Source organism: Vicugna pacos, chromosome 3 (genome assembly GCF_048564905.1).
Source record: "Vicugna pacos chromosome 3, VicPac4, whole genome shotgun sequence".
Lineage (NCBI taxonomy): Eukaryota > Metazoa > Chordata > Mammalia > Artiodactyla > Camelidae > Vicugna > Vicugna pacos.
This window is the reverse complement of record NC_132989.1, coordinates 49,864,078-49,890,469: the sequence shown is the minus strand read 5'-3', so window position 1 is coordinate 49,890,469 and position 26,392 is coordinate 49,864,078. Positions and strand designations below refer to the sequence as shown.

General features: G+C 34.9%; 3 long non-coding RNA genes across 5 annotated transcripts in view; 1 reads left to right on the top strand and 2 right to left on the bottom strand.

Annotated features, from left to right (window-relative positions):
* Positions 1-25,607, bottom strand: part of LOC140695605 (uncharacterized) — a 39,954-nt gene extending 14,347 nt beyond the window's left edge. Inside the window, exons 1-2 of one of the 2 annotated variants that reach the window (XR_012071278.1) lie at positions 25,334-25,607; positions 15,519-15,601 (exon numbers count right to left, since the gene is read on the bottom strand). This is a non-coding gene — a long non-coding RNA (uncharacterized lncRNA). The remainder of the gene's footprint in view (positions 1-15,518; positions 15,602-25,333) is intronic. The other variant, XR_012071279.1, reaches the window with a different exon arrangement.
* LOC140695606 (uncharacterized) overlaps positions 1-26,392 on the top strand; it is a 202,621-nt gene that overhangs the window by 52,873 nt on the left and 123,356 nt on the right. The window lies entirely within an intron of this gene.
* LOC140695607 (uncharacterized) lies at positions 12,731-13,656 on the bottom strand. Its single transcript, XR_012071282.1, has 2 exons — positions 13,576-13,656; positions 12,731-12,851 (listed from the first exon to the last, which is right to left on the bottom strand). It is a non-coding gene; the product is annotated as an uncharacterized lncRNA (long non-coding RNA).

Below are 26,392 nucleotides of genomic sequence, written 5' to 3'. Positions count from 1 at the left end.
GTTCTTTGCAAGTTGGCAGGAAGTCACTGCTTATTGTAGTCAGCTGGGGACCCAGATTGATGGAGCTATACTTTCACAAACATTGCAGATTCTACAGAAAAGAGACTCAGGAGGATCTCACATCAACAATTAAATACCGATACTTTCACTTACGGCTTGTCCAGAACTAGGTTGGTGGCCTACCTGATCACAATTTGCCAGGAAGAGCAATGCTATCACATATATCAAAGTCTAAGAGTGAGAAATATCTGATCAATATCACTTACACTTGCCATCATTTGCCTTTCTAGTTAAAAATAAAAATGTGCATATTCTCTCTTTCAGTCAAAATATACTGCCTCCTTCTCAATAGCTACAGTTCCAAAGTCTTATCCATGCTTGACATTTAACTCCAAGATTTCGTAGGTGATGACTTACAATTTCTGCATTAGATCTGATATATTTCCTCTTGACTTGAGGGCCAGTAAACTAAAAAGACAAGTTCTTTGCTATCCACAAAAGTAAAACAAGGATAGAATAACCACAAAAAATAATCTTCTTTGGAAAATACATGGTCTATGGCAAATTTAAAAGCAGATTCTTTAAAGACTCCCTATCTGATGATGGAGAATGAATTCAACCCTGAGTTTGTACCCTCTGCCTCCTACCAAGTACCTCTGTTGTTCTCTGTTGCCCTCAGATCTTCTTTCTCTGGTCCTTTTCCAGTAACCTTTGACAACATCTGAAATGGGCTTTGGAAAATGTTCTTGGAGTTGAGCAGATTTCTCAGCATGTTTCTTCCTGATGTATGGTGGGTGCAGTGGGGTGGACACAAGGTCATTTTAAGTCTTGAACACTCACAATTTCTTTTAGACCAGGCTGGTGGCTCGTAGGGCAGTAGCATTCTCTAAATAACTTAGGAAACTTCTAGAGATAAAAATCTAAGCTATTGATTCAAGTCATCATCATGTTGCAATAGGCACATCTTCTATTCTAAATATCCCTCTTAGATTTGCTATATTTCTATGCTTTCTCTCATCCTTGGTTCTTTCTTTCTCCATAATTAATTGCAGTTACTTTGAGTCTTTCGTATGCATCTTTGGGAAAGTCACATCGTTGGTCTTGTATTCCTGAGCCATGTTATCCAATTCATAGTAATTGGGCATCACAGTTTTAGCTGGGTGTTTGTGCTAAGACTATTTAAATTGTCTGGAGGTTTTAGCAGTGCACATGTAGTCCATGTTCTTGATTTGATCCTTGCTACAAGGCTAAATTTGAGTCAACATTCATTACTCAAAAGACTTTCTTAGTTTAATTTTTTACTAGTGAGTGATGGAAAGCAGTAGCATCTTTCAACTCTAGAAGTTCTTGGATATGAGGACTCTCTTAATTCCTTTCCATTTCTTTTGAAAAATCAACTAATTTTTTTCCTGACAAATATCCTCCTTATAGTAACTTGCCAGAACCAGCCATCAGCAACTAACACATACTGATAATGTTCTATTTTTCAACCTCTTCCCTTCAGGCTGCAAATTCATTAAATAAATATCTTTCTAGTTATCATTAACTCAATTGTGATTTTCCAAGGTGAAGTGTCAGCTTCTCCATTGCTTGCCACCTAGCCCCTAAACCAGTGACACATATTTTAGATGTGTGTGTATATCTCTGTGTGTGTGTCTGTGTGTGTTTATTGCAGCATTTCATTGCTGGTTAGAAGAGGTTAGGTTATCCTTGTGCAAAAATTAACTCCAAAATCTCAGTGGTTTAGAAGAAGAGTTTATTTATTTGTCCCATTAAATTTTTCTTATTAGTGGGATGAGAGGATGGAAAAGGAGTGTCTGCTGTGAAGAAACCAACACTGTCTTAAATGTAGTCCTTCATTGTATTCAAAGAAAAGAGACATCTTGGAGGGTTTTGCATCAACTGTTAAATAATCTTTCATGTAAATAATTCAAGCCACTTCCTACTTGCAGCTTATTGGCCAGAATTATAGATACACTTCCACTTAGTTACAAGAAATGTATTTCTACCATGTGCATTCAGGTGGGAACTGGAAATATTGGAAAATAGCACTAAAGATTGAGGCAACAAGGTTATTAGCAGACGTGGGGAAAAGAGAACTCATGATACCAGCCTTTTAAACAATAACTAACCTGCTGAAAGTTGGCCTTAGCCAGGGAAGGAAAAAAAAACTTAACTGTAAATCATGCTCAGAGTTTTGATTGATGCATTATATTGATCATCCTGAAGTTTCAATTGTGATTGTGTTTTATGACTCTAGATCACATAAGATTATTTATTATCTACTAGAAGAAAATAATGGATCTTTTAAAAGTTCTTATTCAGTGGCTTTGGATAAATTTTAAAGTGTTAATGGGAGACACACATTTGCATTCTTATTACTAGAGTTATGTTCTTCGGTATATCTGTTGCCATCACATGACCACCTGCACTGTCATCATCAGCTGCACTTAATGTTTATGAAAGCTTTGGACTGATAAGCATAATGAGTTAATTTTTCCTACCTGTCATCAGGCAATAATTCATAGACTGTATTTGCAAGTAACATGATTTTATATATGAGTAAATCGTAAAGACAAAAACAAAAAACCCCTGCTACAAGAATGAAAGAAGTCAAAGAGGACACAAATAAATGGAAAGCTATCCCATACTCATGGATTGGAAGAATTCACATTGTTAAAATGTCCATACTACCAAAAGCCATCTCTAGATTCAGTGCAGTTCTATCAAGATTCCAGTGACATTTTTTATGGAAATAGATACAAACACTCCTAAAATTTATATAAAACCATGAAAGACCTTGAATAGATAAAGAAATTCTGAGAAAGAAGGACAAAGCAGGAAGTATTACACTTCCTCATTTCAGGCTATGCTATAAAGCTATAGTTATTAACACAGTATGGTGCTGGTATAAAAATGACAAATAAGACCAGTGGAACAGAATTGAGAACCCAGAAATAAACCCAAGTGTTTACATTCAACTAATATTTGACATGGGAGCCAAGAATACTCAGTAGGGAAAAGACAGTCTCTTCTATAAACCGTGCTGGGATATTGGATATTCACATATAAAAGAATGAAACTGTACCCCTATCTTACATCACTCACAAAAACTAACTCCAGGTAGAGCAAAGGCATGAAAGTAAGACCTGAAACCTTGAAACTCCTAGAAGAAAATGTAGGAATAAAGCTTCTTAACATGGGTTTTGGTAATAATTTTTTTGGATGTGATACCTAAAACACAAGCAGCAAAATAAAAAATATTGGGACTATATCAAATTAAAAGTGCTTCTGTACAGCAAAGGAAACCACCAATAAAGTGAAAAGACAAACTACAGAAGAAAAAAAATTCAAACCATATATCTGATAAGGGGTTAATATTCAACTTACATGAAAAACTCAATAGCAAAGCAATAACAACAAAATTTTGAAAAATGGGCAAAGGACCTGAATAGACATTTCTCCAAAGAAGGTATAGAAAAAGTCAACAGGTACATGAAAAGCTGCCTAACATCACTAGTTGTTAGGAAAATGCCAATTAAAACCACAACGAGGTGTCACCTCATGGGTGTTAGAATGACCATCATTTGAAAAAATAAGAGATAAATGCTTGTGTGGGTGTAGAGAAAAGGGAACCCTTGTGCAGTGTTGGTAGGATTGTAAATTGTTACACCCACTATGGAAAACAGTATGGAGGATCCTCAAAAAAATTAAGAATAGAACCACCATATGATCTGGCAATTCCACTTCTGGATATATAGCCAAAGGAAATGAAAATGATCTCAGAGAGATACCTGCACTCCCATGTTCACAGTAGCATTATTTGTAATAGCCAGGACATGGAACCTGAGTATTCATCATTGGATGAATGGATAAAGAAGTTGTGAGATACACGCATGTACACACACACACACACACACACACGGACATACACACACTGCAGTATTATTCACCTGTAAAAATTAGGAAATCCTATCCGTTTGTGACAACACAGATGGACCTTGAAGGTGTTATGCTAAGTGAAATAAGTCAGAGAAAGGCAAATAATGTATAATCTCACTTGTGTGTGGATTGTAAAATACAAACAAAAACACAAACTAAACTCATAGTAAAATAGATCAGACTTTTGGTTACCAGAGGCGGAGGGTGAAGGGAGAGAAGGTTAAAGGAAGGGGGTCAAAACGTACAGTTATGGTTATGAGGTAAGTACTAAGGATGTAATTAATATACAACATAATGATTACAGTTAACACTGCTGTATGATATATAGCAAAGTTGTGAAGATAGTAAATTTTTAGAGTTCTCGTTACAAGGAGAACTGTTTTCCTTTTCTTGGCTTCTTTTATTTTTATTATATTTGTATGAGATGATGGATGTTAGCTGAACCTATTATGTAAATCATTTTACAATACAGGTAAATCAAACTATCATGGAGGGGTTGGGGTGTGGGCTAGTGGTAGAGAGTGTGCTTAACACAGCACATGGGAGGTCCTGGATTCAATTCCCAGGATTTGCATTAAAATATTTTTTCTTTAGAAAAAAATTAAAAAAAAAGAACATCATGGTCTGTGCCTTAAACCTATACAGTGATGTATGTCAGTTAATTCTCAATGAAACTCAAAAAAATAATCTGAGGACAATAAGGACACATTTCTCCCAGAATCAGTCTTTGTGTAGCAAAACTTCTGCCTGTCTCTTTGATTAAAAGTACCATAAAACAATTCATTTAAAAAGACTTTCCCCCACATATTATCTCAGGGTCCTTTGGTTGCAAGCACTACCAGGTGACTCTAAGTAAATTAAGCTAAAATGAAAATACTGATTGGACATAAGGTAGCTCACAGGGTTTAAGGGAGGGCTGGGGAAATACGTTCACAATAGGGAAAGGTAATTTTAAAGTCTCAAGGACATTAATTGCTAGACAATTCCTGCATTAGTAGGGTGGATGAACAAATTCCAGTTGTTTTTCTTGCCCTTGTCACTCCCTTCATGATTCAAATTCTGAGAGAGGCGGTTGATGGGCTAAGCTTAGTTTGATTACTTACCCCCATTTACTGTCCCTCAGAAGTGAAAAGGATCTAGTTTTGGTGGAAGAAGCCTCCAGATATTTTTTGCTTTTGTTTTTTTCTTTTCTTGGTGGTAGAGCATAACACTATATTTTACTATTCCCCCAGATTGTTCAGAATGGAAGAGAACTATCTCTCCTTCCCAAGATATAGAGTACCATTGAGGAACAGTGATAGCGGTTGTTCGGTAACCAAAGAGTAAAACAAAACAAAAATACATTTACCAGTTTGCATCTGCTATACAAAGGTGAAGTATTTGAGGAACATAATTTTAATAGACATTTTAATGATGAGACATCTTAATGATGAGAACAACGTTTTAAGAAAAATATCTTGGAAAGAAGTTTTGGGCCAGTATTGCTTTTCCTAGGTCAGTGATCTATAAGCTATAAGGTACAAAAAGGCATGCTTGAGAAAAATGATAAAATTAGCTCATCCAAACCTCTTGAGTTTTGGTCCTCTTCTTCTTCTTATTATACTCTGCATTGAAGCCAAACAGGGTAGCAGCTAAAAGTTTCAGGGCTCCACAGTGCCCTGTCTCTGGCAAAATTGCCTTTTCTGTTCGCAGATTTAGGCATTCTCTGGACACTGGTAACCTGATGTGGTTTCCTCAGTGCAAATGAACTGATTTATTTGAGCCTTTACCTGACACTGACTGTTAATTCTTGGTGGAGGCCAGACCCTGAGGTTTGTAGTGTGATGGTAGTGGAGGAAGTGAATTATGGCTCGTTGATTTCTTGGAGCTGTCTACAACATGTTGAAGGATTACATGAAGCTCTGTCATTACAAATAAGCTGGTACAAAATAAAGATGTAATATTCATTAGAGCCATAATGCAAGGATTATAACTAATATGGTAGTATGGGGGAAGTTCCAGAAAAGGAAAGGAAACTGTTTTCTGTTTGCATGAAAGACATCAGGAATAAGTTACTTTGACATACATTGTGTGTTCATATTTTCTGTGCATTTTCTATTTCTATGCATAAAAAATTAAACCTTTGACTTGATAGCAGTTGGCAGTGGTTCATTTTTATTCACCACTGTCCGCTAACTGGATTGAATAATTACAATTTGTCCTACCATCTGAGACTTTCCCTGACATTTGGCTGCCTCTGCCCTGCTGCTCATTTATGTCTAAGTTTGTACCTGCTCATTAACTGATTTGTCCTAAAAATAACTTTGAAAGTCTCAGATCCTGAGCTTTTAGCAGTTAGCCTATATAGTTGAGGTTATAAAACCAGCATCTGGCTAGAGCTCAAAAAGCTGACTCTGTTCTCATTTTTAAGACCAAGATGAAGAAATAAATATATATTTAAGACGGCTTCTAATTAGCTCTCAAAACCATAGAACACTGAAGGCTATCATGAAGGATGTGCGTCTTTGTACTGCAGTGTTTGTTACTTCATTCCAGGCTTCAGAATTCAATTACGGCATCTCTTAGACATGTGGTGAAAGCTACCATCTCTTGTCTTTCCCACAAAACCATAAGCCAAAACACTTAGCAATAATACTGTATTTTGTGGTTAAATATTTCCATGCAAAAGTTTTACACTTTTCAAAAACAGAGATTAAAAACTTAAATTGATCTCATTCTAGATAGTTCGGGATGTCTTTTGAAGTGCCAAAACTTACTTGGTAACATTTGCTTTTGATCTTTGAGCTAAGTACTCACAGATTTGACTAAACCAATCTTCATTTTCATAGCAAAAGTCATTCAGGAACTAATTCCGTGTATATAAAAATTCTGAGAAACAATTCCTATTTCCAGGGTTCAGTGTGAGAATTTATGGCTAATTTCTCTTGTGGGGCTGAGGAAAAACAATTAAAAAAATATTTTGGTGTAAATTAATTAGTAAATTATTTAATGCAATTGATAAAATGAAAACAGACTGATTAGTGAAAGCAGATGTGGTAGGTGGGTGACTAGGAGAAGCAGATTTGAAGAATTTGAAGTAATAGAGTTTAAGATTAGATTGGTATAACTTTTCGGGTAAGTCTTCATCCACTGATTTGGCACTTACAGTTTATCTTGTGCGACTGTTTATTTTAAAAACATTATCCTGTATTCTAATCTACCTGAGAACAGGAACCTTAAAATGTCTATTTTTTTTTTATCTTTTCCAAAGACCTTACAGATTCCAGGATTTCTCTTGACAAAAGGATCCCTCTCTTTGAATTCTGAGACTGTTTTTTGAGCATATTATGTGTCAAGTATTGTGTACCAGTTGTAGTTGCTGCAGCTTCAAAATATTCAGTCTTATCATGAATTGTATTGATTACTCAGAGAATTTCCTGTACTTCCTTATGTGGTATTGGTTTTACGTATTTAAACTCTGTATATTGTAGACTTATGGGGATAAATGTTTTAAACTAATATCCACATAATAGTCAAAAGGAAGATATTTGTATATTTCAATTCAGTAAATATTAATGGATCATTTTTGAGGGGGAGGATTTTCTGGGATATTATCAAGACCCTGTTTCTGTGTTCCAGGATCTTAAGGTCCTGAGAAATTGAGAAAGAAATTAGGCAAACATGAAGTAGAAATTTTCACATAATTTTTCTGTAAATCATGTTTAAAATTATAGAAAGGCCCAAGAAGGGGCTTCTTATTTTGTTTTGTGTATTATGAGGAGATTTAAAGGTAGCTTTTAAGATTGAATAAGCTTTTAAGATGTGAAGATGTGGTTCAATCTTCTGGGTTAAAGAAACAGCAGAGATAGTCCTACATAAGAAGGTAAAGCTACCTTTGAGGAACAAGTTGTAGGTGGGAAAAAACATGAATAAGATCCCCAGGAGATCTTTATACGTAATGAGAGATTAGAATGAAAATTTAAGTGAAAATTAAGTAGAGATCTGAATATGGAGAATAACTGAATATTATATTGAGGGATTTTGCTTAAGTTTTATAGACAAAAGGTCAACATGAAGATGCTTATTTGGGTAGTGATTTAAAGATACTAATTTAGCACATTGGGTAAAATATATCCAATAGATTTTTAAATAATTTGAGTTAGATAGAAATTATTGGGAACAAATGTATGCCATTGTCAGCAAAGGGTATTTGAAGGCCTTAAATATATGCTGACTATTGGTAAAGGAGAGATGAGTGTCAGCAGATATTTCAGTTATTGAATGAATAAAACATAGGCAACTGATACGTAGATAAAGAAAAAGCAGAAATCAGATTTTTCAAGACTTGTTTATTGGAAAATTTTTGGTTTTATTAAGTCAAGGAGAAAAGTCAGGGGTAAATGGTCAGGGAAGAGTGGATGATGAGAAGATCGGTGGGGTTCTCAATATTTCCTGCACATTTGAATCACTTGGGACACTTTAAAAACTGCTGATAACTAAGTTGCACCCATTCAGCTTCTGATGTAACGTCTGGGGTATGTCAAGGGCATAGGATTTCTTAAAAGCTCTCTAGGAAATTCTAATATTAAACTAGGGAATTTCTGATCTAGATTCAGGCTACTTAACAACGCAGTCCATAAACCAGCAACATCCACGTTATCTGGAAATGTGCCAGAATTTTAGTCCCAATCACAGAACACTTGAATTAGAATCTGCAGCTTAAATACTTCCCTAGCTGAGTTGTATGCCTATTAAATTTTTAGTAATGCTTAACTTGAACATGCTAGAATCATCATAGGTGCTTTTAAAACCAACCACCTGTAGATCCTACCCCTAGAAATTCTTATTTAATTGGCATGGAGTGGGGCCCAGCCGTAGGTATTGTTATGAAAGCTCCCCAGAAGATACAGGCATGAGCTAGGTTTGAGAGCTGTTAGGTACAAAATGTTTTACCTGTTCATCCAAGAATCAGATTCCCAGGGGAGTTTTTTCTTTTCTTGATTGCTTGTAACAGCATTAAAATGTAACCAGAAGGAGAATGAGAAATGTTTTCGTTCTCTAAATGTATTGCAAGATAGGAGGTTAGTTAATGAGAATCTACAGAAATATTCTACGTGACTAGAATTTTAGATTTATTTGAAACGATTTGGAGTAAGATTGAAGAATAAAACTAAACAAAAAGGTCTCTCAGAAAGCAGTTTAAATATCCATATCGTCAATGCACAATAATCTATTTGGAGTTAAGGTAAACTTTTTAGGCATCTCTGATTTTTCCTTCTGAACTGATAGGAATAGCTCCCTTGTTTTGAGGGACTTTATAATGACAGCCAATGTGAATTGTTGCCACACTCAATTTGCAAGGGCAGAGTTTCAAGCTAGAATAATTGCCTATTCCACTCCAGAGATGGGATGCTGACTGCTTCATTACTGGTTGGATGAACCAGGGCATGAGCAATTTCAGACAATGTGAACCATGCTCCTTTATACTGCCCATGGGTGCCAGTTTCCAAATCTAGTTACTCACTCCCCCCACCCCCCCAGTGACAACAGACATGTTTTGCTTTCTGAAAGGTGCTCTTGATGGGTCTAAAAGAGTTGTGCAAATGCACCTGTGCCCTCCTCTCACATCATTGTACAGAGTGAATCACCAGCCGTGTTGGAATATGCAGATAGACTCACATTGTGGAGTCAGTGCTTTGGTTTTCTGTTAGTAATTTTTTTCCATCTGACTTTATCCCATTTCTAAGGCAAAGGGAATGACTGTTATATAATCTATTATTAGATTACATAATTGTGTTGATGAACATCAAGCTGATAAATGTAACTAGGAAGGTTTAACTCACAATTTAGTATTTTGACTAGACTCCAAAAAGTTCTGCAGAAAAGCCTATAAACCTTGGGAAGTAATTGCTTTTAAAAAGTATTTGCATTTAGAACTTTACATAGTTCATATAAACTATTATGAGAACCATTTAAAGACATAACATTTTTTGTTTTTGTGCGGTTTATTTATAATATGCCAAATGTACTCTTATATAACTACATTTAAAATCAGTAATAGTTTCACTTTGAGTTAGAGGAAACATTGCTTGCACCGGAACCAATGTCAAATTTGCATTAGTGAATTATCAACTAGCATTTTAAACCAAAACCAGGTACATACAACTTTAAAAGTAGAGTCTGGTACAGTGGAAACCATGATGGAAATATTGGTAAGAATGGAATTAAAGTTAGTGCACCCAATTTATTTGTTCTTTTGTTAATTTTCAATTACGTGATATTCACTGCATTTGCATATCTATCTCTGTAACTATCTATCTATGATAATTGCAAAAATATATATGTACATAAAACATGACAGTAAAGTAAAACTAAATACTTTTTTTAGAAAATTACATGCCTACCACGGAGGCTGGAAATACAATATTCTTAATTACTCTGAAGCCTCCTGTGTGTCTTCCTCATCATTCACCCTTATCCTGCTCATATATAGTTTCTTGAATTTCTTGTAATGTTTTTAATAAGTATATTGCATTATAATTCACATAACATGCATTCACCCTTTTAAGGTCAACAATTCAGTAGTTTTCAATACATTCACAGATATGTTCAGCTATCACCACAGTCAAATTTAAAATGTTTTCATCACTCCAAAAAGAACTTCCATGTTAATTAACAGTCACTCCCCATTCCACCACCCTAGCCCCAGCTCTAGGTAACCACTCATCTGCTTTTAGTTTCTATAGATTTTCCTGTTCTGGATATGTCAAATAAATGGAATCATAGATTGTGTGATCTTTGTGACTGACTTTTTTGACTTAGGATAATGTTTAAAAATTTCATCCATATTGAAGATGTTAGTACTTCACTCGCTTTTACGGCTGAATAATATTCTATTGTATGTGTATAACACAGTTTGTTTTTTCATTCATAAGGTGATAGACACTTAGGTTATTTCTGTCTTTTGGCTAATAAGAATAATGCTTCTATAAATATTCATGTACAAATTTCTGTGTGGGCACATGTTTTCATTTTTCTTGGGTATGTACCTAGGAGTGGAATTGCTTTGTCAGATGATACCTCCTTATTTAATCATTTGAGGAACTGACAGACTGTTTTCCAAAGTAGATGCGCCATTTTACATTCCCAACAGTAGTGTGAGGGTGTTCGGATTTCTCCATATCCTCACCAACACTCAGTATTCTCTGAATTTTTGATTCTAGCCATCCTAGTGAATGTGAAGCTGTGCATCTCATGGTTTTGATTTGCATTTCCTTAACGACTAGTGAGGTTGAATATCTTTTCTTGAGCTTATTGGCATTTATATTTCTTTGAAGAAATGCCTATTCATCTCCTTTGCCCATTTAAGATTGGGTTTGTTGGCTTTTTAATATTGAGTTGCGAGAGTTTTTATGCATTCTGGGTTGAAGTCCTTTATCAGATTCATAATTTGCAAATATATCATTCCAACCTCTGGGTTGTCTTTACAATTTCTTCATGGTATCTGTTGCTTATCATTGTCATTTTCTTTTTCATTTGTTTGGTCACTGGCTACATTACTTTAGTGAAGCCTCTTGTCACCCCACAGGGAAGCTCAGCCTTGGCCGTGCCCACAGTCATCCTCTGATGGCAGTGGTTTTGGTAGCGTTCTCTTCCTCTCCTTTTCTCACCACACCCATATGGCTAGCACTAGCAGTTGCTGCCTGTTGTTCAGTTGATTTCAGCAGTACTCTGGAGTGTAAACTGCTCTGCAGACTATTCCAGTCAATTGTGAGTCTTTTGAAGGAATAATATCTGAGGTCATATCAGATATTTGTTTTGATCCCAGGAGGTTTCCTCTTAGTTGATTTAGTCCCCAGTTCTCTCTGACAAACTCACGGCCTACCATTTTACCTGCATGTCTCCTCTGAATTGCCTTTAACGCAACCTCCAGTTTTTTTGAGTGTTCATCTAGGCTTGACCTCCTCCATGTTTTGATGCAAATGACAATGCATGTTAACTCTCTTCTGGTTCCTGAAGCCAGAAGTCCAAAATGTTTCACTGAGCCAAAACCAAGATTTTCTTAGGACTGTGTTTTCTTCGGAGGGTCTAGAGGACAGTGTGTCTCCTTGTCTTTCCCAGTTTCTAGGGTAGCATCCTTTAGCTTGTGGTCTCTTTCTCTGTCTTCAAATCCAGTGGTGTAGCATTTTGTCTCTCTGACTCTGCTTCCCTTTGCTTCCTTCACATGACTTTTTCTCTGTGTCAGATCTTCTGTTTCACTCTTGTCAGGGCACTTATGATCACTTTTAGGGTCCACCCAAATAATCCAGAGAATCCCCCTGACTAAATGCTTAAATGTTCTTAATTTAACCACATCTGCAAAATTGCTTTTACCATGTAAGTTAACATTCACAGGTTAGAGAGATTAGGTCAAGAATATATTTTGGAGAGGCCACTATTTAGTCTACCATAATAAGTGTGCTTGCATCCAATCTCCAAAAAGACTCTCTTAGAAGGGGAGCAGAGAATATGGTCTCTTTGCCGTATATATGGAGGAAACCATACTTCTCCATCCATTGTCTACAAATTGAACCCCTAACTCATGTAGGGCATCTTTTCCGGCTGGTTCCCATTGCATTGTCTGTTGGGCTGCTGGGCATGGGGGACCAACACTGCAGTGTTGAGTTGGATATTGATATTTCTGTAAGCATAATACAAAATCTAACTCTGGTCCAAAAACCTTACATGAATAAGCTTAAAAATCATATTATTTATATTGATATAAATGTCTAAGTAATCTATATGCAGGAAAGAAAAAGATAAAACTTGGTTAGAGCTGCCCTTTGAGTATTTTTATAGACCTCCATGAAACACTTCTGCCTCTCTTGGGTTGGACTTTGTTTTGTAGGCCTGATGTTCTGTCAGTCCACAAATATTTCTTTAAAGTATTCCTGTTGTCCAGTGGAAGAAAACACAGAAAAATAGTAAGCAAGGGTCTCTGTATTAAGTTTTAATTTTTCATATTTTCTGAACCCACTAATATTGTATATGCATATATATGTGTGTGTGCATATGTATATGCATATATCTTTTAGATGATACATAGTCAATATGACATGTCATATATAAGATATCACTGAAAGATATTATATGACATATATATATATATATATATAAAATCTATCTTCTAAGAAAAAGCAGAGGCATGAATCATAATTTTTATGAAATTAGGGAATTTTTACATCTTGGAAGTTCCAGCACCTTGAAATTTATATTACTGTGGTTTATTTTTCCATTAGTACTTAGAATTATCTTTACTCCTACAGGACATCTTTCAGCATGTTTATTAAAACTCTCATAATAAGATTCGAGCAATACACCTTTCCCCTAGGGAGTTATATGATATCCATTCATACATCCCCTTAGCTGTTTAGGAATATACATTGAGAAATAACAAGTCAGTAATACATCTATTTTCTTTCTTTAAATAAGTGGGCTTAAATATGAAGGCAGAAAGTTATCTATGATGTATTAAATAATTCAAAAAATTCTGACAAACAGACCTTAAGTTTGAGAAAACACAAATACACCTAGGCCTATCAATTTTCTATGATAAGTACATGCACATTTTTGCTTCCAAATATAGCTAAAAGTATTTTTATTCTAAGAACATACTTTGGTATTTGAAGCCAACCCACTGGTGATTTTTGTCTTTTTTCTGAAGTTTTATAATACCTCATCTTGGCAGAAAGCTTTAGGGGAAAATAATATGAAGTTGAGAAAAGAGCAAGATGAAACTAATAAAATAAGATAAAAACTAAAGTACTATTTTTGCCCACTATTTTTGTCCACATTGTGTGCAGAAGAGAGGATGAAATTAAAGTGATGTCAGGAAGAAGTTACATCTAAATCATCTTTAAATGGAGAGTTTTAGAATTATTTCAAGTTTGCTCTATTTTCTTTTTCTTTCTGATTTTTCTAAAATCAGTTGTCCAGTAAATCAAGTAAATCATTTATTGTCTGTACTACAACATAGCTGTTTGAAATCTACATTAACAGTAAATGGTTTTTGTTGCCTACTTGGCAGGAATTGTGCAGTGTTACCAAAAGAATGGTTGTCAAGTAAAAGGTTTGATGACAACTCTCAAGGCCAAGCCCTTTAGTCCATCACAGTGGTTCCATGGTTCCTGGCCGTTTCAAAATTGTGGAGCCCTTTTAATGACTCAAGTCTACTACTAAAGTAAATTCTTTAGTCGTAGGCATTAATTGATAGGAAAAACACATAATGACAGCCAGTCCTGTGAATTTAATAACACTTCAATTTGCACCATGAGAGTATCAAAAATAAATAAAAAGTTCTATGACAAACTTTTATATGGTTGTAGGAATATGTCATAAACTTTGGATTTACTTCCTTCTATAATATTTTATACATTACATATTGTTAAGTTCTCTTTTTTTTCTTCCTTCTTTTTTGTAAAACAGTTAAATGTCATTGAACTCACCAGTTTGCAATATATTATTTGGACATTGATCTGATAAATAAACTAGTTCCTAAATTAAACATAATTTACATAGCAGTAAAATAGTATGATTTCTTAATAAGACCATTGGTAGAATAATAGTCAACCAAGATATTAAATATTATAAGTTAAAGTTTGCCTTTTTATGGGTTCAAGTTAATGTTTAGGGCTCACTATTTAAGGACCCAAATTAAAGTTATGGATTTGCAGGAATTTAAAAATTAGCAGATATAAAAACTTTCATGAGCTGCATGTGCATGCATAGAGGTTAGTATTTATGATCTCTAAAGGTTCATTGTAAACAAATCAATGAAAGTCATCCTTATAAGTTAGTATCAATCAGGTCCTTTCACACTGTCAAAGTGGCTCAATCATGGTAAATAAACTCTAATCCAAATAAGCTAATTTAGGTTTCTATTTCTCTTTGTATAGCTCATGCATTAAACTCTAAAGAAGTTTTCTTCTCAACACACACTTATGGCATTTTATCCCTTAAGTAAATGTAGTCCTAATTTTTAAAGTAAATAGTGGGTTTAGTAGGAATCAGGAGGGGGAAGGAAAGTTATGAGGTACATACTATGTACTCATATGATTCATGGTCCTACCTTTTCAGAGCTCTGTCACTTCTTCCTTAGAATAGCTTTATTCAGTTTGCATTTTTATATCACTTTTGTAAAAGAACACAAAGGTTCAAAGAGCTTTAGGAGTTTTCTGGAAATTAGAGTGTATGACTGAGTCAGAATTAAAGCTGAGGCATGTTCAGTTACAAAGTCCAAACCTTTTCTTCTAAACCATTCCCATTAGACCTAAGAATCATACTTTTAAAATTATTATCCAGAAATCAAATATGCCTGCATGTTTCAGGATAGACTAGATTACACTGTGTTAATAAGTATTACAGTAATCTTACTGACTTGATGCATGAGCTCAGGGTACTATATTACCTGTATTTGTAAAGTGATTAAGGCTAATGAAGGCTTGGTTCCGTTAGAGGTTTCATTCCTATACAGTCTTCTGTGATCACCACAGAAATGGGAAGAGACATTGTAAGCTGCTCACTGATTCTTAGAACTTTAGCTGGGAAATAATACATACCACTTACATTTCCTTGGCTAAAGAAAGTCTTGTAGTCATGTATAATTTCACCAGGGGCAAGAAAGTCCAGTCCTACCCAGTTCCTGGAAAGAGGAGAGCAAAAACTATTTGATATAAACATACATGACTACTTCTCTTCATCTTCTAGTCAGCAAATATTCAGCTCACCTTTACATAGGCAAAATACACTCATCTTTGGGAGGCAAAACCAAAATATCCCATTCATTCACAACTTCATCTCAAAATCTAGTATTTTTACACGATATGCAATAGCCTCAACATCAGGTTTAATGTAGATCTATTTGATATGGAGTCCTGTGAACTCAAAAGGCAAACTCCCTACCCCCTACCTATTTAAGTTTTTTTTTCATTTTTTAAAATTGAAGTATAGTCAGTTTGCAATGTTGTGTCAATTTCTGGTGTACAACATAATGTTTCAGTCGTATATATACATACATATTTAACCTATTTAAATTTGGTGTTGTAACGGGTAAACCAGAGTCAACAGTCTTATTTTGCAGGGAAGGAATGGAAAACACTAGCACTCACTGGTCCTACGGTTATGAAATCCTACTCGACAGAGATGCTGAGAACCCCTACGTTGAGGAAAGAGGAAGTTTCTTAAGTGGGTCTGAATTTTGCTCCTTTCTAGGGGTCTTCAGTACCTTGGCTATGATCTCTGGGGTTTTGTTTTGTTTTGAAGTTTCCCTTCATTATCTTTTTGGGCCACATCTGAGGTGAGGTAAGCATTGGAAAATAGACCCTCCTTGGGAGCTGGGCAGCTGTCTCAGCTTGGTTCCTGTCTGTACAAGCTTGGGACCTAAGGGTCATTTTAATGTTCAAAGAACCACAGACTTTTTGAGTCTAAGCTCATTCTCTAGAAGTATAACTCTCTTAAAACTGTAGTATGCTTCATATCCATTTAATTTTAGTCATGTCAATGAAGAATAGTAATAATGAGCATTCTTACATTTATCTAACTTTAGTTCTTGCTTTCTTACCTCCATTTTTCACTTTTACCACTTAGTTGCAGTTACCTCGAGTTAATACTTCTTTTCTTGGCAAGTTTTTAGCCTCTTTTCCCTGAGCTATTTTGTCAGTTGAAATGATTTACTTGGTAGCATAACTTTAGTAGTGTTCCAAGACGCCTTTATTCATTCAGATGTTTTCACAGAGGCTGTTGTAGAGGAATCTATAGCTGCATAACACATTGCTCCCAAACTTAGTGAATTAAACATTACACATTTAATGTCTCACAGTTTCTGTGAGTCGGGAATCTGGTTTATTTGGGTCCCTTGAGTCAGGGTCTTATATAAAGGCTGAAATCATATTGTCAGCCAGTGCTTGAAGTCTCATCTGACTACTTGACTGGGAGACGAATCCAGTTCTACACTCATTTACATGGTTATTGGAAGGATTCAGGTTTCTCAAAGCTGTTTGGCTAAAGGTCCCATTTCCTTGCTGACTCTTGGCGGGAGGAGGACACCCTCTGTTCCTTGCCTTATGGGCATATCAGACATGACACTTTACTTCACTAAAGCCTGCAAGAGAGACAGAATCTGCAAGCCAGATGATAGTTACTATTTTATGAAATCTGACCTTTCAGGTAACATCTCATCACCTTTGTCGTTGTTTAGATACAAGTGACAGGCCCTGTTCAGACTGAAAGGAAGGGAATTATATAAGGTGTAAGTACCAAGAGGCAGAAATTATTTGCTTCTGTCTTAACCACCTGTTTGTCACAGAGAGGACAGATAAACATAGACTTCATTTGATCTTTGTGAAATCCTGGGGTTTTATTTTTATTTTGCCTTTTGTCTGTCTTAGGACTTCTCAGTTTACTCTTTTACTAGTTCAGGCTGAGAAGAAACTACCTCTAAAACTGTGAGTTCCTGCTTTTCAGGACTCAGTTATTCTTTTCCATGAATACTTAAACAAACTAGCCAGTTCTCTTTTGTGATCAGTATTACTGGTGTAGTATGGTACCAGTTCAGCCAGCTGCAGCCAACATACCTGTTTTTCACTCTCTTCTCTAAAGCTGCTGTCTTGTAGGAGTTCAGAGCCAGAGACAGAGGTGGAATGACCTCAGCTCTCTTTACTCCTGGCTCCAAATTTAGAATCTCCTCTACTCTTCCCACACTTGGTAATATAGGATATTTCACCAGTACTCTGGAGAGACAGTGAGAGTTTCATTTATTTCCAGATTTGCCAGACTTTTCCAAGGCAGAGTTATATTTCACCATTGTCTTTTGAAGCCAACCCTGAGAGTGGAAGTGGTAGGAGGAATCCATTTCTATGTCCCACATGAGGACTACACGTGTCTTTGATTCTATTTTCTCATTCAAAGGCAGGGAAGCCTGTCCTGCAAAATTGGCTATTAAATTAATTTTTGTTCTTCCAAATATATATAGATTTTGGCATTAACTTTCACATTTGAGATTTAAAAATCCTTTCTCTTATTGTTTCACTCAAAAGTGTTTTTTAATGCTCAAAACCTGAGAACTCTGGATTGTTTTTACTCTGTTCTGGACTCTTTCTTTTGACTACATGGGATAAACAGAGAAGATAAAAGAATTACAAGTACTGGGAAATAAAACATTCAAAATATTTTCTCAATTATGCATGATCTCTTATTTATATTTCCCTTCTTTATGTCTTTGCTTTCTGTCTTTTGCTTCCTAGATTGTTTTTTATGATGTTAAATTATTTAATGTTTTGGGAATTATATATTTCATTTTCAGTTCTACTAGTGGTTATCTTTCAGCTTTTCAAAAGGATTAAAAATTTTTTTCCCTCTCTATTTTCACCCTACTCACTGACAGCCATTGGAGATATTTTTAGTGTTCTCTCTCTTGCTTTATTTAATGTAGATGCTTTTCATCTTCTCTTTTTTTGCTTTGTTAATTGAAAACCTTGATATATGAAGGCCAGATTTTATTGCAATCCTGAGAAGATAATATAATCTGAATACTTTCTTCTGCATCTCACAATAGATCATTTTTTTGAAATATACTGTTCCTCTTACAGTATTCATGTTATTTAGTTAATTTGTTCTTCAATATTTTCTCCATTCCATGTTGTTGTTTTTCTCTCCCAATACTCATTACTCAATATGAGGTAATAATACTAGGCTAAGTATTTGACAAAGGTAAGAGTGAGTAGGTTATCTTTGGCCTTACTGCTGATGCCTTGGTGGATATTTGGAAAGCAAATCGATGGGCTCAATTCCAAGGCAAGTTTAGGTTTATAAACAGACCTTTTTTTTTTAATGACTTCTTACCTCTTCTACCTCCCATACCTTGTTTCACATTACAGAGTTACATGAAAAATTAGAATTTCTACTTTTTCCTATACTGTTATGAATTTTTATGAAAAATTCACCTCCAGAGATTAAAAATGTGATGACTATCACTCTACCACTCTTATTTTCACCAAGTTATTATTTGGAATTTAATGTGGGGATCTGCACGTACATGTTTTGGGGATGGTAGCTTGAAATGGAGACAGAATAGCTACACACTTCTCATTTATATGGTCCCTGAATCAGAGAACAGATGGGGTTGAAGACGTATCTTCCTATCTATCTATATATATAATTTTTTTTTCTAGATAATCTAGTTTACTTCTGTGAACTGAGTATAGGATGGACTCATGGACTTTAAGTCTGAGTAGTTTTGTTGCTGTTTTTTTTTTCCAATCAAACTTCATCAGCCTTAACACTTTATTCAGTTCTTCCAAGATTGTGGCTTGTCTTTCAGTATTAAATTTTATGTTATTAATGTTTTTAATCCCTTATTTGCTGGCTTGAAAGGCGTTAAATATGCTTTCACATTTTTGTCATCATATGATTATTTTTTTAAAATAGTGTATTTTATTAATCCTACCATATTCAAATAAAAAGTCTATATTAATAAAAGTGATAATAATAATAACCTGAAAAGCTTCATCCTAGAAGGAGTTGAAGATCAAAAAAAGTCACAAAATAATTGGACTGTTGCCTGCTTTAAATGCTGAAATCAATCAAGGACAATTAGAATTAACTTTTGTCTCCAATTGGGTTTTGGCCCAAATGCCAATTATATTGTGTGTCAGGAAACCAGAAAGGATGTTGTGATCAATACTCAAGTAAGTAATGCCAATTCAGTTGAAATGTGACTAATGGTGCAATGTTAATTCGATTTATGTTCTATATATAAAATAAAAAATTAATAAAATAATATGGTTTATTTATTGTAATAAAAAGTAGCTTTCAGAGATGCATCATTAATATCTTCTTAAAGTTTTAAGAATGTATTAGAAACTTACCTGATGCCTGATAAATTACAAAAATAAATAAGCTTGGAAAGTAACTGAATCAGAACCTGAGTCTAGATATTTCATATTAAACTGCTTCATGTCCTGTAAACTCTAAAATATGATTGCTGCAGTAATGACTCCCCTTTTTTCTTAGCTTTTAATCTTAAATCAACTAATGATAGGTAGCCAGAATAAATAATCCCTGAACAATGCATTTACAGTTCCAAGTCATATATACCTCAGGAATGAAACCATAGCAGAGACTGTCTCTGACTTATTTTAGAAATATGATCTATTGCCTACCTACCATTTAGAGATGCCCTTTTCTAATTAAATCATTTGGAAACATACACAGTGATACATGCCTAATTTCAAAACCTTTTTTCAGTAATTAATTTTTTAAGAAAAATATTGCATAAGGAATATAGCTCTATCTGAATCCTGTTTCTTAAAACAACCTCACTGTTGTGCCGTGGTGATGATGCTAACACCTCAGGGTTTTTTCACAATAATGTAAAGCTTGCCTACTTGAAGGCAGTAACAAATAACAGAAAAATTAAGAGTAATAACAGTTAAAATAGCAACTTTTCGTGTAGAGACCTTTCTAAATTTATATTTAAGTTAAACTATAAATTGTAGTATTTGTTAAAGAAATGTATATTTAAATTATATTTATAATTCATTTAAATTATATTTATAATTTAGGAGTGAGTTCAGATTTATTTGAGGAAGCACTACAGAATCTAGATACAACAGCCAATAATGTTTGTTGTGATAAAAAGGGATATTCACTTTTCATATATTATTGTTACTCTGTTGTTAACATAGTAAACTGCATTATTTTGTGACAGACATGATATATTGTAATGGTCTCTGAGTGCCTCAAAGTGAACACTGTGTCAAAATAATTTTTATATTTGCATTCATTCAAATATAAATTAATACTTGCTATATATGGTTGGCCTATTTTCTGAACAGGTATATATTTCTGTGTTTAGCTTGAATTTAATATTGGTAGTAAAACATCTTGCAGTGGAAGTTGACAATAAATATCCTCTATAGCCAGCTACATTTTGGCATACAATTAAGGGGAGCCTCACAGTGTAATTTTCACATAGATCAATAACATTAGATTCTCAGCACAATTCTTTCTCTGCTGGTATAATGAAGGCCTCATTCTAAATTAGTTCAGCTAAAATGGGATTACTTAAATAATGTTGGATAAAATATCTTTCCTTAGCCAATGCTTAGTACTTCACATAAGAAAAGATAATATTTAAGTAGTAATTTAATCATGAATTTTTTTGAAAATTATTAGGTCACAGATGGTTGGTTACACACAAAAGGGATAATTCTATAATACATAAACAAGTTTATTATTGGAAGTTGTTTATTGACAAGAATATATTTGGCTAATGCATAGTGAGTCCAACTTTTTTTTCATCATAAAGTTCATCTATATGTAGAAAAAACATCTGGAGAGAAGGCATGAGGGAAGGATAGAATAGTGTCTATACTAACAGTAGCTTCTATTTCTTTATTTTTGTGTCTTCAAGTTGGCACCCAATTCTAATCCTCTGTATCATATGTTATCTATCTAAGTTATACTTTTTCCACTCAGCATCTCCTTCATCCCATTTATTCATCTGAGAGGATCTGAGGTATAACAGGAACAGCTTGGTCATAGAACAGAGCCCTTTCAATTGGGCTGTGTGTCAAAAGCCCGGTGTTATTAGAGAAAATTATGTACTGTACTAAAAATGTACCCATCAGTTAGCAGTCCCAGGAGAGTAAGACTTAACCACCTGGGATTTAAATCCAGGAGTTCTGACTCCAGAATCCACATCTTTAACCACCATTCTGTACAAACTCTCTAGATGACTTCACCTGTCTGCTGAGGCCATTTATTATGGTATAATTAACACTTTATTAATTAATACTAGAAAACTGAAGTTACATTCACATTTTAATTGTATGAAAGAGAACTTATATTTTAATAGGCTGTGCAAAAATGTTTAGTGACTATTTCAGATTCTGGCTGTCAAGGCTGTGGTAAATGCTCATTTGATTGAGTGATGTCTTTCTTGTTAAGACTATGGAAGTTGTGGAATCAGTTTATATTTTCTTTCTTCTGAATCTTTTCATGTATTAGCTGTAATGCTGTTTGCATCATCATCTATGTTCTTCCCTTAAATTGAATGGAGAGCTTTGTGAAAGATTGGCAGGCTTGCAGAATGGACTGGCAAATGTTGGCAACATGTTGGAACATGGCAAAATGTTGCAATGAGAGAGAACTTGTAACTCCTCTGTTCTAGGGTTATCAAAGCAGAATTTAGTGCCAGGCTTGGCAGAAGTTTCAGAGCTTTTTGCTTCATCAGCTGTCTGTTCCCTAAGAATTCCAAGCCATCTCTCTCTATTCCAAGAAGATGACCCCATTGTTTAGATGGTTTTCTGTTTCTTTTTTTTTTTTTTTGGCAAGGGTATTGGAATATGCATATGTATATCTGTATATATGCGCATGTGTGTATATGTGCACATGTAGTATATATGTATATATAAAATTAAGTGTTTATATTTCATATATTTTCCTTCATAGAGAGCTTTGTTGTGATATTTTCATTAGTTTACCAATGCCATATTTTTTTTCCTTTGTAGTATAAAGATCTTAGGGAAGATATGAATTCCACAGTATCCTATTCAAAATCAGCATTAGAAATTACTGCCTGGATAAATGTCACAGTTTTCTTTTTTGGGTGCAGCCTCTGGAATTGGATGGGCAGGTCTTACTCTTGGACTGTTTGCTTGATAACTCTGACACTTTGGATAAATGCCCAAAACGCGTCTTCTTCTGTTAAATAGGTATAATAGCAAGTCCAACCTCATAGGATTTATATGAGGAATATTGAGATGATGCTTATTAAGTAATTAGCTCTGCCTGGGGCACAGTCAACATTCAATAAATATTAGTTGCCATCCTCATGATCATGTACAGAAAGAAGTCTGAATAAATAAAAACAGATTATGGAGGCAGCTTTATATTCCTTTATGCACATGATAAAATACAAGGAAAGAAGGAGAGGGCAAGGGGAGATTGGAGTGGGAAGAATATATTATCTTGAAGTAAATGAACATAACCTGCAGTACTAAATACAGGACTCATAGCAGGACTCTGGCACATTCAGTAATTCATCATGTATCCTAGAGACTGAGATATTGGATGTGTTTATGGAGTCTTCTCACTGTTTGAGAAACTAGATTTGCCCAGTCCCAAGTCAAGAGGAGTTAGACTTTTAGGGCAAAGTGTCATGATATATACCCTATGGAAAAAGAAACCCAATGAAGATAATCTAAGTCAATTGAATAATTAAGCTTGACTGCTCCGAACTGAGTAAAACAGATAGAGATCCAGGCTTGGAGAGCTTCCTTCTGCTCACAGTGCTCCTAGGAATAGATCCCAGTGAAGTGTCTCAGTAGAGATGTGACTGGGTCCTGCTTATTCATCAGGACTTAGCTGAAATGTGCCTTCTTTGCGAGGGCATCTTACGCTACCTGACAGTAACATCTCTTTCCCCTTCTCTATTGTTAGCCTCATTTTTCTTCTTTTTTTATGCTTATTGTAAATTGCAGTTATTTGAGTATTACTTTTAATTCAGTATCCTATGATGTTCGTAAGTGCCAAGTTTAGTTTTCTCACAGTAAGCCCTCAATACAGATTTGCTAATTAGAAGGAAGAAGAACAATTAACAGTAACAAGAACAATACAACTGGAGGCACATCTAACTCTGCATTTGTCACACGAAATAAAGGCAAGATAAAAAGGACAGCCCCTCAACAATGCAGCACTTTTATGCCATCCCCTCCCTCCTTAGTGGAACTGTCATTTGATTTAATCTGACATGTGTGAGAGTGTTGGTGGTGGGGAGCCAGGAGAGTCAATACTGATATGCAGTCATTCTGCCTTATTTCTCTTCCAGTCATCCTGGTGGTGCTTCTTAATTTTAACACTTCTCTGCTGCCTCGTACCTGATAACAAATTGTATAACTGAAATCTGTCATGAAAAACTCTTTGAGATTTTAAGCACCATCTTCCTAAGCTATATAAATTTTTTCAGTTTGGACATCTATATGATAAACTGTACTGTCATGCATTTTTGTGTCCTTCATGCAATAGAATAACTTCCAAAGAAAAGGTAATGTTAGGATTGATCAGCCACAAGTTCTCCTGAATATCACGATGCCCCTAACTAGTTAATTTTCAGAACAAGATGTTTCTCTAATAGATTAAAAGGGTCTGTTCCCCATATTCTTTCCCAGGCCATTTTAGGAAGTAGAAAGATCTTTTGTACCCAAAATAAGAAAGGCGATACATAAAAGCCTCTATAAACATATTACCAGCATGTGTATCTGGGCGATGAAAAAGCCTTCTTCCTTGCAGAAGTAATCACAGTGCTCTTGCTTGTGCAGACCCATAGCTACAAAATGCAGGAGCTTTTAGAAAGCATCTTTTCTCTGGATATTGTAGGAGATTCTTATTAGAGTGTGATGTTATATACTTACAGACTTCAGAGTTGTATGCAGATGGATTGAAGAGAAGCAGTAATTTTCAAATTCACAACAAGCACATAATTCAAGCTGTTTTCAAAATTATTTGATTAAATGGAAAATAATTGCTTTTGAAATAGTTATCAGGTAATAAGCCCTTTTGATTTTCTCCATTATTTTAGAAGCTGGTGTAAAGAGGCGTAATCTACACAGGAGAGCACATTTTGATTCCAAGTTGATTCCACTGTGTTTGATTAGCAGCTGCTATTATGAGTCCAAGTTAGATGAATGGCCTAGGGAGTGTAGTCTATAAGGTGTCACCTCCAGAGAAAGTAAACAATAGCCAAGGGAAATATTTCATTCCTTGGAGTCTAAGCAAACTTTGGAGACATCACTGTGAATGGTGAGCAACCAGGAGAAGATAGAGAACTGAGAGAATAATGGTGCTACGAAACAAAAATTCCTTAAAAATGAAAAAAAAAAAGTTGGTTTCTAAACAATTCCATCTTAGTTATTTACAAGGGATTGGATCTGATATAGCAGCCCTTACATATATTTGCAGTATTTCTCCAAATCAAAGTATGTTTGATTATCTTTGAAGTGTCCACATACGTATGTGTGTGTTAAAGGCACACATTATATTTTTATACAAATCTCCCTGTAATATATGTAAAATATAGAATTAATTTATGAGAAATGCAAAATTATAAAAGCTTTTATATGTGGACATATAAAAAATTTGACAAAAATGGATTTCCTACATTTATACTCATTTCAGTCTATCTCAATGACATTTATAAAAGCCTTTTTGAAAGAGTCTTAAAATATTATTACATATGATTAAAAAATATGATTACATATTATTACATATGATTAAAAAAATCACAGGATCGAGGATAAGAAAAACTTCAACCTGAGCTAGTTATTAATCTCTGCCTCAGTGATTTCAGTGATAACGTGAATATAGTAATACTTACCTTGGAGGGCTGTTGTGTTAAGGGAGAGATTATGCAAAGGGTGCCTGTCTTAGTCCAATCAAGATACTTTAACAAAATACCACGGACTAGGTGGCCTATAAACAAGACAAATCTATTTCTCATAGTTCTGGAGCTGGGAAGTCCAGGATTAAGGTGTGGGCAGATTCAGCAACTTGTCTAATGAGAGCTTGCTTCCTGATTCATGGATGGCCATCTTTTCACTCTGTTCTTTTGGTAGAAGGGGAGAGGGAGCTGATCTCTAGGATCCCTTTTATAAGAGCACTAATACCATTCATCGAGGTTCCACCCTCATGACCTAATCACCCCAAAGGCCCCACCTCCAGATACCATCACATTGGGGATTAAGTTTCAACACATGAATTCTGGGAAGACACAAACATTCAGTCTAAAGCAGCGCCCAACAGAGAAACAGCTTATAGGAGATACTTAAAACAAACAAACAAACAAAACTTTTATGCCTTTTCCTTCACTCATTATTTATAATGCCACTTTATAAAATATAGGTATTTAATGATATGTGTTTTTCAAGAATATTGCTTCTGAGGGTCTTACACACAGATGAAAAGACCTTAGTGAAAAAGGAAGAAGAAATAATTCACATATTTGTGACCATGTCTATGAGCCACATGTAAGCAGGCTGCTCAGGATTGTAAAAGTACATTCAGTTAGTGGCACCAGTGTTGTGATATCAGTCAGTGTGTTGTTGATTTTATATGTGCACTACAGGCTCACTTGATATTTGTTGTGCCAGTTTAGGAATCCAGTTTCTATCTTTCCTCCAAAACAAATCATATTTCTTTTATAGAGAGATGACCTTAAGATCACCCCAAATTAGGTTTGATATTTTCTTCCAATAGTGACTTCATAATAGCTTGTGAACTTCGAAAGTTGAGACCCCAAGAGGTTGGATTGTCTAGTATGAAAGTGACTAGTTGACTTAAAAAGATGAGCATTGACAGGCAGTCAACCCATGTTTTAGAGACATTTAATTCTTAGTTGAGAAGTATCTGATTTTTAAGAGTGTTAAAACCTAAAGTC